Source organism: Acromyrmex echinatior, chromosome 14 (assembly GCF_024713525.1).
Source record: "Acromyrmex echinatior isolate Ae372 chromosome 14, ASM2471352v2, whole genome shotgun sequence".
NCBI classification, from domain to species: Eukaryota; Metazoa; Arthropoda; class Insecta; order Hymenoptera; family Formicidae; genus Acromyrmex; species Acromyrmex echinatior.
Genome location: NC_141865.1, coordinates 370,599 through 384,487, shown reverse-complemented (window position 1 = coordinate 384,487; position 13,889 = coordinate 370,599).

The window sequence follows — 13,889 nt, the reverse complement described above, 5'->3', positions numbered from 1 at the left end:
ATATAACTTCAATATCTGTATATATTTTATCGTAGAAAAGTGCATGTATTTTATCATAGAAAAGTGTACATACATATTAATATTATAATTAAAAATATTCTGCAATGGCGGGATGTCCAATACCTAAAAATAATTCTAATAACAGTTAAAAAATTAAATATACACATCCGTAATCATATTTTTGTTAGAGCAATCATCAAAAAATTATAAGAAAATTATTTGTATAAAATTTATTTACTTAATAATTTGAATTTAAACAAATAATAATTATATATCCATATCATTCATACAATACTATAAATTGCTATTGTTATTAAGACGTAGTATTATTGCTAATTTTCATCATTATTATTACTAGTGGGAGAACATTTAATAAAACAAAAAAAGCGAAAATTATATGCTAAAATATACCACTTAATTAATGTTACAACTTGACTTTAAAATATATAATAATTATCATTGACTCATTAACAAAATTATTACCAGTAACTGCAGACGAAAAAATCCAGGATTAATTCCAATCCTGCATAAGAATTTCTGAAGAGACGTCAAATTAAACTTCGCGAATGAACTTCACGAAAAGCGATGAGGAATAATTCTTCATCATGAAAATAATTTTGACTTTCCATCGGTACAAACTACGTAATCACTGGTATCTATCTGACGTGAGAGACGGCGATATGAGGCTTTTGCATATAATAAATTGTTCACTAAAATATACTTATAATTTTATAACATTAAAAATGTAAATGTCAAAAAGCAAGTAAGAATTAATATTTAACATTGCCTCAGTCAAAGCTCCAATCTTTATGACTTATTTAAATTTATACTAAATACGAAGAAAAAAAAAGACGATTAAACGGTTATTTAAATGACGATTTAAAAAACAAATTTTTATTAAGAAGTTACTTAAAATTATTAATGACTTATTGATATGCAAAATAAAATCTAAATAAAAAAAGTTTTAAATTTAAATATTTATCAAACTTATTAAATCAATAAACAATTTTTGTTATTATATGTTTTGTCGATTTCGTATAATTTACATCAATTACGCAACAATTTGGTTTACTACGACAAGATAAATGCTATTTGTATTGAATAGATATTCAATACGGATATATATATATATATATATATATATATATATATATATATACATATATATATATATATATATATATATATTCCAGTAAATGTATAATTAATTAGTAACCCGTAAAACATTAGTAAAAAATGTTTTATGTATAATTATATTAGGTGTTGGAATTAATTCGTAGCGTTTTTTAATGAAAGAATGTTATTTATTTCACATGAGCATTAAAAAATACATTAATGAAAGTACTTCCCATCACTTGTAAAACGCTACGAATTAATTCCAACACCTAATATATAATTATATAAAATTATACATAATCATATAAAAAATTGACATATTTTATATACAATTGTATATCATTATATATAAAATATGTCCATATATATATATATATATAACATTTTTTCCCGGGAATCGTTGTGCAAATTACAAAAATAAATATGATTATAGCATTCATCTGGACATAGTTTACATAAATTTTATATTACGTACCTCATATATTATACGTATATTTGTTTACAATAAAGTTAATTACAGTATTAACGCGTTGCGTATAATTTGTGTGTAGAATTTTTCAAAAAAAGTTTAATTTTAGGGTAGCTGAAAATTTAATAACATTTGAAATTAATTTGGTTTATTTTTATATTCAATAATTGGAACGGGATCTGATAATTAAATAAAACTTTTAAAATTAATTTAAAATTTTATTCGATTTTTAATCCTTCATTTCCAATTATCAAGTGAGTATATATGAGTATATATGACGTGTTTAATCCTACCTGTCTATACTTATCATCCTACCTATATAGTCCCTACCTATTGTGCATACTTATTGTCCTACCTACCCATATTTTATTCGCGGATACCTATCTCCACCCGTATTCCTACCTACATTACTTCAAATGTGCAATAACACCGCGAATATACAATATAATGTACGTTAATGACTGTGTTCAGAGAAAGTAGATTTTTGATTAATATAAAATTCTTCAATACGATTAGTTCTTGTTTTTGGTTCCTTATGGATTTAAATGTACAAATCAATCACATAGAAGAATGTTACAATAGTTGCAAAACTACTTTCTTTGCTGAACGCAGCTAATGTCTAACCATATATCCTATTGTGTACTAATAAACTCAGTGGGATAACTTAATCGCGATCATACTAATAATAAATAAGCAATAAGCAATAATATAATTAAAACAAGTTCTTTTAATTTTTAAAATACAAAAAAAATTAATAAATAACAGGACTAATAAGAGTCAGTGCGGATAATTAAGTACAAGTTTTGTAGATTTTTTTAATCAACCAAATTTGCTCTTGATTATCCGCGCTGTCTCCCATTAGCCCTGTTGTTTGTTGGGTTCTTTTTGTATTTTAGATAATTCAAAAAATATAAGAACTCGCAATTTGCGAGCAAATTACCCTCCCAAATATTCAGTTTACCTTTTACAAACTTAGATTGGTGTTACACACCAACCTACCTCTCAATAAGCAGAATGTCTAAAATCGATACATAAGATAACTTTAAGATATTTTTAAGAATTCTTTAAGAAACATCTTTAAGATATTTCATAAAGAATTCTGAAAGATATCTTAAAGTTGTCTTATGTGTAGATTTTAGACATTCTGCTCATTGGGCTCGTAGAGATTCTCTTCTTTCTTCTGGCCAGAATGAACTCACATTTCGTTGCTCTTGGCCAAAATTCTGGCTTCATAAGCCAAAAATCGACAACAAGGAGAAATACTCCTTTTTGCTGCCGACTGCTGCCGACTAATATCATCGGCATAAGCGTAAGACTTTACGCTTTTGTATCATGCGCGGAACACGAACGCGTCACGAAAAGGCCATCATATTAATAAAATGGACTAAATATTAATATAAACAATTATCATTAATAATAATAATAATAACAATTCTATTAATATACGAATAAATTTCGTGTTTATTCAAAATCAAAAACATAAATATTTAAGTATAAACCTAAATTTAAAAAAATCTTCAGATCAATAACATTTTTATTTCAAGAGTCTCGAATATTATAAAACTAAATTAAATTGCTGTAAATTTTATAATGTAATCAAAAAGACTTATTCAAAAATAAATGATTGAAAATTACTAAATCGATTATCATCCGATAAAATTCAAGGCCTATGTATGTATTTTTAACGATTCGAACGATTCGTTGCTGAATCTCATCTCAAAACATGCGGAGATGAGAAATTCAGGTGAATGATGTGAGATCTGGAAGGGATCATTTTCCCTCAATTCAATAAATATATCCCTATCGTATTTTGTATACTATTAAAATCTTTTGAATAATTTATTATTTCAAAATTAAGTATTTCAAGTTATACAAAACTCTGAACGTTATAAGATAGTTATAAGATATAAAATAGTTATAAGATAAAATTCTTATATTTTTTGATAAAATGTATATTGGATCTTACATCATGTTACAGCTTTAACTGGTATAAATCCAGTTAAGTACTACATATGGATAAGTTACAAAAGATTAGACTGAAGTAAGTGCATTGAGATAAATAATAATAATTAATAAACGTAAAATGTCTTTTACAGAAAAGCGAGATTAATAAATTATATGCTCTACATTAAAATTTTTGTTATTATTTCATCTTAATAAGATGTATTACAAATGTGAGAGAAAGAAGAAATTTCTTAAAAAACAGTTCATATTATATGTACATGTGTATACATACATAGAAAAAAAATTAATTAGGTGATACAACAAATCTATAACTTACTGCTCGAATTCAACATCTATAACTAAGAAGATTTGATAGTTTAACAAATCGCTAATCGTTATTCAGTTGTCAACTTTGTTACTTTAACATAGAAAATTAACTGTCAGTATATTATGTAGATTTGCTGAATCAATGAAGTTTCCAACTGTTTTTTTTTCCATGTATACGTATAATGTATAAGGTATTGCTTTTCTGCACCAACTTGTATAAAACTTAATGAATATTTGAGGATAGGATAGATAGAAAAAATAATAAAACAATATTTTATTATTAAACTGTAATAAGCATTTTTCTATATAATGGTATCCATAGAAAATAATTTCATATACTATATTTATTATTTTATATAAACTTTATATTTTTTAATTTTCCGTATTTCATATATTTCAAAAAAACGAATATTTTATTCCTTTCTGTTTAACTTCCAAAATGTATTATTTTAAAATAAAAAACGATCATCGAAAGAACCCATTTTTTATTATACTTTTGTAATTAAATTATTTAATAACAAAACGTTCACATTAACACGTATAAATTTGCGATTAGTACACAAAATTTGAGCTAAATTTAATAATAATTAGAAATAATTTAAAGTGAAATAAAAAATTTTTCATGCATAAATATGTATAAATATGTATAAACATACATAAATATTCATAAACAGGTATAATCATATACGAAATACGTCCATACATGTTCATACATCTCTTTTTCTTTTGAAAAATTACTTTTTAGTATAATAAAAATAATAATAGTAATGTAAAAACATTAAAAATAATTAAAGGGTTAATTTTCGCATTGTTCGTTTTAGAAAAAAAAAAAGTTTGGAAAAATGTAAAAAAATTGCTCATACACAATTATGCATAATTTTATATATAATTATACATGAGCAACTTTTTTACATTTCTTCAAACTTGATTTTTTTCTAAAATAAATAATATAAAAATTATCCTTTTAATTATTTTTAATGTTTTCACATCACTATTATTATTTCTATCACATTAAAAAGTAATTTTACAAGAGAAAGAAGGATGTACGGACATATTTCATATATGATTATACATGTTTATGGATATTTATATATATTTATACATATTTATACATATTCATGTGTGAAAAACACTTTTTACTAAGTGGGTGTAACATGACATTATAAATTTAACAATGCACAATAAATTCGATATAATAAAGAGGTATCCAGGATTAAGTTTATTCCAATCTGTTATTACTTATCCATTTTAAGGCAACAGATATATGGAATGCTATACATATAGTATATTCATATATTTTTAATAAATTGATGCAGATGCATCTATAAATATGTAGTAATTAATAAAATTACCACACATCCGTTACCCCAATAAAATCATTAATTTATCACTCACCAATCCGATGCGCAACAGCGGAGTTATATCAGCAACGTCGCTACGATGATTCTGTAACAAAAAGAATATAAAATCCAAATTAAAATGGAGTAAAAAAATCAATCAATATTTCAAAAAATATTTACTGAATGTAACGTTCTCTTAAAAATAAAATCATATAATATTCAAAATATATAATTTTTATAAGCAATGAATTTTTTATAATTCATCATTCAGTTATATTTATAAAAATAATTATATATTTTCTTAAAAATACATATTTATAAAGTTTCAAAATAATCCTTTTATTCTAATTATTATTTTTAAATCATTAAAATGAAACTACTGAAGAATAAATTTAAAAGAAGAAGGACACAGATGTTACATAAGTAAAAAATAATATTTACCGCAAGGTTGCTCCGCCGGTGCCTGATGCCTCTCCCAGATCTCCTCCTCCTCTCAGCATAGGGTTGACATCCTCTCGCACAGGACACTCGCGTAAAACACTCGCGAATAATAGACTATAATCGCGCGCGGACTATAATTTGAGTCCGATTACTTGAACGACACTCCCGAACAAACGCGCGACGCGACGAACCGGCTGCGGTTCGTTCATTTTCAAATAAAGCGGCGACGAGGGTACGTTAGCTTTCCCGTTGGATTTTTATACGAAGAGAATGATTTTATTCAATATCTAAAAATGTATCTAGATATATCATTCAGATCCGAAAATTTTTAGATTTGAAAAAAACCGTTCTTTTCGTAAATATCCTCTGGGTACTGAGCCCTCCCACCACGTCAAGGTGTACCCGTGAGAGGGAAGACAATCTGAAAAATGTAATAGCTATTATCTATATTACTATGCAACCGGTTAACTTTTACAAACGAATATCAAACACACGTCTGCAATTCGTTGTCATTGCGAAATAAATTTAGAGCAGCTAAAAGGGTTGAATCTTTTATTTACAGATGATGTCTGTAAGATATGATTAAAGTCAATGAAATGGGCTGTTTAATAAAAAAGAGAAATGTTTCTTTTATTATATCGACAATAATAGTTTCAAAGAATTGCGTTTAATTTTTAAATGGTTCGTATAACGGAAGGTGCACAAAAACAAAAAAATAATTAAATTATTAAACTATATTAATTCTGAAAGCAGGAATTGCGTTATTTGCATGAGAGTATTATTCAGTTATTATTAACGTTGCTTCTTTTATGACTCGTGTGATACCGTTCGTACAGACAAATAGCCGTGTCGCGTGCCGTTCTTCTTCACATTTCTTTTTGAAACATATAATCGCAAAAAATGCTAGATATATAATAAGAAATGTTGTATTTTATGAATGTTCACGTAATACGATTACTAGAATGATTAATTATTCATAAGGTACAACGTTTCGTATTATATTTAGCATTCTTCGCGATAAGATTTTAAAAAATAATGTGAAATAACCGCACGCGACACGATTACCTATTTCTAAGAATCGCAGTAAGGGACCGCGCAGTAACTACGCGTAAACGTAAACATGACGCGCCGCTCGTGCCACCCCGTACCATCCTCAACACAAGGTCGCCAACCGTCTAACTGCCGAAATAAAACGAATATTACGAATATTACGAATAAGTAAAATAATATATTCTTCTCATTTTTAATGTTCTTCGATTAATAAAACGATTATTTCTAGTTTTAACGGCGCGAATCGTTTAATGCGATATCATAATTATATTGCGTTATACCGAGGAACATATTTGACGATTATTTTCGACAATTTTTCGTATCAATTACAATGTAATGCTGACAAAAGGCAAGAAATAAAAAGAGATTCTTATTAGCGTGGTCTTCCTTACATAATTGCTCACGTGAAATAATTTTGACATCCCAATATTACATCTCAATTTTAATTACTCTTTTCTGTGATGTACAATTAAATAAAGATTAATAATACGTCAAGCTTTTTTTAAACGAAGATAAATACAAAAATTTATTTTGAATTATAGAACAATTTTGATTAAATAGAATAATAGCATGCATCTAACAATAAGAATCTCATTTTTATTGTTAGTTACCCCACATTCGCGAACGCACGAAATATTTAAAATATTTATGAGCTGCGTATGTGAGTAATGAATCTCAGAAATAAAGGGAAAAAGTGCAATACAACCTATAATCCTTTTCAATCCTTAATATACTCCTTAGTTTTAGGCAACCTTATGTAATTCGCGTTCGTAGATATTGCTGTTAATTAATGCGACACGCGGAGCGACTCGAAAACACGTACGTCTCCCACCGAGATCGCCTAGCGAATGCCGAAGTGACGATCGACCACCGCACCTTGCCCCCCTACGCCTTCGCTCCGCGTCCCACCGCTTTTCGTCGCGCGCGACCCTTCCCCCGCCCACCCGCTTTCGCTCGCGACCAACCGCTTTTCGTCGCCAGTGACCCCCTTCCCCTACCGAGCTTTTCGCCAGATGTTTTTAGATTTCACCTAACTATCGCGTATGAAAAATATTCGACGATTTATTCAATTATATTTTTCATATTTTACATGATTTTGATAAACGGATATCGCCGTACATTTCGCGTTTTGCTTTGTGGCATCTCGGACACAATCCTATATTATTTGCATGGTTCTCTTAAACGAATTAGTAATTATTCGCGTGAGATATTTTTAATATTTTCAATAATCTTTCTCAATTTTCATAATTCTTTTTAATGATCCATACTTCAATAAAGATTGATAAAATATTCTATATATGTTCTTTATATAAAGATAAACGCAAAAAATCTTAATAAAATGAAACAATTTGTGCTAAATACAGGTTTGGTTAAAAATATTTAATATCTTGTTAATCGTTATTTAATTTTTCAGTTAATAAATTAATTTAAGACACTCTACTTTTACTGCAAATTATTCTGTGTTTCAGAAATTCTTTAAACGTACGTATAATAAAATATAAAATAGATTCCGGAAACTTATTTAAAATATTAAATGAGTCAGAAATGTAGTTATTTAAAATAAATACTAAATATACTAAAATAAATACTAAATTTCTCTTTTAAGTTTTTAATTTAAAATATATACTTTAACTTTCACCGCTTTTACAAGTATGTAAAAATTATTAAATCATTTTTACGTATATTTTGGCAACTTTAAAAAGAATTTGTAAATATTATATTTACAACAAATACTTCTACATTGTTGTGTAACTAAATATAGTTAACAAAATGAGAAAAATGTACTTTTTCAAAAATGTATAACTCTGAAACATAAATATTTAAACGAAAAATTTAAACGTTAATATTTTTTTTAAACTAAATTAAGTTAGAGTTAATGGCTTACAAATTTTTAATTTAAAAGAAGTTAATAAATTAAAGTTTAAAAGTAACTAAATGAAGTTAAAAATTAATGCATTTAAAATAATCTAAATTAAAAGTTATTAACTTTTTACCTTTTTTGTAACTTTTAACGTTTTAACTAATTACTACCTGACAATCCTGAACATATTTTTCGTTTAAATATTAATTCAATTAATTTTAAATGCATTAATTTTTAACTTCATTTAGTTACTTTTAAACTTTAATTTATTAACTTCTTTTAAATTAAAAATTTGTAAGCCATTAACTGTAACTTAATTTAGTTTAAAAAAAACATTAACGTTTAAATTTTTTGTTTAAATATTTATGTTTCAGAGTTATACATTTTTGAAAAAGTACATTTTTCTCATTTTGTTAACTATATTTAGTTACAACAATGTAGAAGTATTTGTTGTAAATATAACTTTACAAACTTCTATTTTACGTAAAAATCGATTTAATAATTTTTACATACTTGTAAAAGCGGTGAAAGTTAAAGTATATATTTTAAATTAAAAACTTAAAAGAGAAATTTAGTATATTTAGTATTATTTTAAATAACTACATTTCTGACTCATTTAATATTTTAAATAAGTTTCCGGAATCTATTTTATATTTTATTATACGTACGTTTAAAGAATTTCTGAAACACAGAATAATTTGCAGTAAAAGTAGAGTGTCTTAAATTAATTTATTAACTGAAAAATTAAATAACGATTAACAAGATATTTAGTACTTTTAACCAAACCTGTATTTAGCACAAATTGTTTCATTTTATTAAGATTTTTTGCGTTTATCTTTATATAAAGAACATATATAGAATATTTTATCAATCTTTATTGAAGTATGGATCATTAAAAAGAATTATGAAAATTGAGAATTATTGAAAATATTAAAAATATCTCACGCGAATAATTACTAATTCGTTTAAGAGAACCATGCAAATAATATAGGATTGTGCCCGAGATGCCACAAAGCAAAACGCGAAATGTACGGCGATATCCGTTTGTCAAAATCATGTAAAATATGAAAAATATAATTGAATAAATCGTTGAATATTTTTCATACGCGATAGTTGGGTATAATCTAAAAACATCTGGCGAAAAGTTCGGTAGGGGAAGGGGGTCACTGGCGACGAAAAGCGGTGGGACGCGGAGCGAAGGCGAAGGGGGGCAAGGTGCGGTGGTCGATCGTCATCACTTCGGCATTCGCTAGGCGATCTCGGTGGGAGACGCACGTGTTCTCGAGTCGCTCCGCGTGTCGCGGATTAATTAACAGCAATATCTACGAACGCGAATTACATAAGGTTGCCTAAAACTAAGGAGTATATTAAGGATTGAAAAGGATTATAGGTTGTATTGCACTTTTTCCCTTTATTTCTGAGATTCATTACTCACATACGCAGCTCATGAATATTTTAAATATTTCGTGCGTTCGCGGATGTAGGGTAACTAACAATAAAAATGAGATTCTTATTGTTAGATGCATGCTATTATTCTATTTAGTCAAAATTGTTCTATAATTTAAAATAAATTTTTGTATTTATCTTCGTTTAAAAAAAGGTTGACGTATTATTAATCTTTATTTAATTGTACATCACAGAAAAGAGTAATTAAAATTGAGATGTAATATTGGGATGTCAAAATTATTTCACGTGAGCAATTATGTAAGGAAGACCACGCTAATAAGAATCTCTTTTTACTTCTTGCCTTTTGTCAGCATTACATTGTAATTGATACGAAAAATTGTCGAAAATAATCGTCAAATATGTTCCTCGGTATATCGCAATATAATTATGATATCGCATTAAACGATTCGCGCCGTTAAAACTAGAAATAATCGTTTTATTAATCGAAGAACATTAAAAATGGGAAGAATATATTATTTTACTTATTCGTAATATTCGTAATATTCGTTTTATTTCGGCAGTTAGACGGTTGGCGCGACCTTGTGTTGAGGATGGTACGGGGTGGCACGAGCGGCGCGTCATGTTTACGTTTACGCGTAGTTACTGCGCGGTCCCTTACTGCGATTCTTAGAAATAGGTAATCGTGTCGCGTGCGGTTATTTCACATTATTTTTTAAAATCTTATCGCGAAGAATGCTAAATATAATACGAAACGTTGTACCTTATGAATAATTAATCATTCTAGTAATCGTATTACGTGAACATTCATAAAATACAACATTTCTTATTATATCTAGCATTTTTTGCGATTATTATATGTTTCAAAAAGAAATGTGAACAAGAGCGGCACGCGACACGGCCGCATTTGTCTGTATGAACGGTATCACACGAGTCATAAAAAAAGTAACGTTAATAATAATTGAATAATACTCTCATGCAAATAACGCAATTCCTGCTTTCAGAATTAATATAGTTTAATAATTTAATTATTTTTTTGTTTTTGTGCACCTTCCGTTATACGAACCATTTAAAAATTAAACGCAATTCTTTGAAACTATTATTGTCGATATAATAAAAGAAACATTTCTCTTTTTTATTAAACAGCCCATTTCATTGACTTTAATCATATCTTACAGACATCATCTATAAATAAAAGATTCAATCCTTTTAGTTGCTCTAAATTTATTTCGCAATGATAACGAATTGCAGAAGTGTGTTTGATATTCGTTTGTAAAAGTTAACCGGTTGCATAGTAATATAGATAATAGCTATTACATTTTTCAGATTATCTTCCCTCTCACGGGTACACCTTGACGTAGTGGGAGGGCTCAGTACTCAGAGGATATTTATACGAAAAGAACGGTTTTTCTCAAATCTAAAAATTTTCGGATCTGAATGATATATCTAGATAAATTTTTAGATATTGAATAAAATCGTTCTCTTCGTATAAAAATCCAACGGGGAAGCTAACGTACCCTCGTCGCCGCTTTATTTGAAAATGAACGAACCGCAGCCGGTTCGTCGCGTCGCGCGTTTGTTCGGGAGTGTCGTTCAAGTAATCGGACTCAAATTATAGTCCGCGCGCGATTATAGTCTATTATTCGCGAGTGTTTTACGCGAGTGTCCTGTGCGAGAGGATGTCAACCCTATGCTGAGAGGAGGAGGAGGTCTGGGAGAGGCATCGGGCACCGGCGGAGCAACCTTGCGGTAAATATCTTTTTTGCTATTGTAACATCAATATCTTTTTTCTATTTATTCGCTTTATTTTACAATGATTTAAAAGTAATAATTAGAAAAAAAAAGAATTATCTTGAAATTATTTTGAAATTTTATAAATATCTATGTATTTTTAAGATTTTTTTAGAAAATGCCCAGGAAAAAATGTTTCATATATAAAAAATGTTTCATATAAAAAATGTTTATATGTAATTATATATGTAATGTCTATTATATAACATTTTTTCGAGTATTTATATAATTATTCTTATAAATATGTAAGTGAATGGTAAATTAAAAAATTTGATGCTTGTAAAAATATTTTGAAAATTATGTGATTATTTTCAAGAGAATCACGTTTATTAAATATTTTTTTAAATATTACTTGATTTTTTTGCTTTGTTTTAATTTAGATTTTATATTCTTTTTGTTACAGAATCATCGTAGCGACGATGCAGATGAAACTCCGCTGTTGCGCATCAAATTGGTGAGTGATGAATTGATGTTTTTGTTGAGGTAACGGATGCGTGGTGATTTTGTTAATATATCTACAGATGCATATATGCATCAATTTAATAAAAATATACCTGTATATTTTTTATAAATGTATATGTAGCATTCCATGCATCCGTTACCTTAAAGTGGATAAGTTAGAACAGATTAGGATAAATTTAATCCTGGATGCTTCTTCTTATTTTATTGTACATGCACTGTAAAATTTATAATATCATATTACACTCAGTTTAAATTATTTTTAATAATCTTTCGTAAAAGTCGCGATTGTTCTTATTCAATCTCTCATTAATTTAACTAAAACAATAAAGTAGAACTTATTATTTCATTCAAGAAAATTACAATGTTAAAGGCTCAAATTTTGTTTCTAAATTCATATGTTAACACAAATATATTTTATATATGTGTATATATATATATATATGTATATATATATATATATAATAATAAGTAATTTAATCTCAGTTGTATGTAATTCAATTCAATTGATACAAAATAATTCAATCTTAAATATTTCAATTATCTTAAATAATTCAATCTACATATCATAAAAGTTGATTCTATGTAATCGGTTTTTTAAATATGTTTTATATTAAAATATATACAGGACATGTTTGATAATTGTACTGATAATGTTCGTGAGCAGGTAGAGTGGACTAAAATGAGCCGAAAAGTCCTCTACCATTTTGCAATTTTCGCAATAGTAACAAGATATTAATTATTAAATAGTGGCGAATATTGATCTTCAATTTTGATAAAAATTGTTAATTTTCTACTTATAAAGTTCTAAAATTTTTTTTCAGAATTTTTTAATATCGTATTTCCTTAAATGTTGGTAAAAATACTTGCCAATGAAAAAATGTAATACTAAAAAGTTGATAAAAATTTTGAAAAAAATCTTAGAGCTCTATGAGAAGAAAACAAACAATTTTTGCTGTTTTTCTGTAAAATTGATAGTGTGATCAATAGATCATCGCAATAGTAACAAGATTTTAATATTTAATAGTGGCGAATATAGATCTTCAATTTCGGCACTATTTAATAATTAATATCTTTTATTACTATTGCGATGATCTATTGATCGTACTATCAATTTTACAGAAAAACAGCAAAAATTGTTTGTTTTCTTTTCATAGAGCTCTAAGATTTTTTTCAGAATTTTTATCAACTTTTTAGTATTGCATTTTTTCATTGTCAAGTATTTTTATCAACCATGTGATGAAATATGATATTAAAAAATTCTGAAAAAAATGTTAGAACTTTATAAGTAGAAAATTAACAATTTTTGCCGAAATTGAAGATCAATATTCGCCACTATTTAATAATTAATATCTTGTGAGTAAAAATTGTTGAGTAAAAATTTATTGAAAACCAATATTGAGCGATTATTAATATTTTGTTAATTATTGTAAAAATTGCAAAATGATACAAGACTTTTCGACTCAGTTTAGTTTGCTGTACCTACGAACGTTGTTAACAGAATTATCAAACACTTTGTATATTACGTCTTAACGCACTAGAAAGTAAAAACAAAAATTAATAAAGTATTCGTATTTTTTAAATAAATACAGTAAATTAAAAAATATAAAGAATATATGTATATAAAAAGTAATTAGAGTAAATGAAATTGTTTTTTTTTTCTATAGATATTATAATATAGAACAGT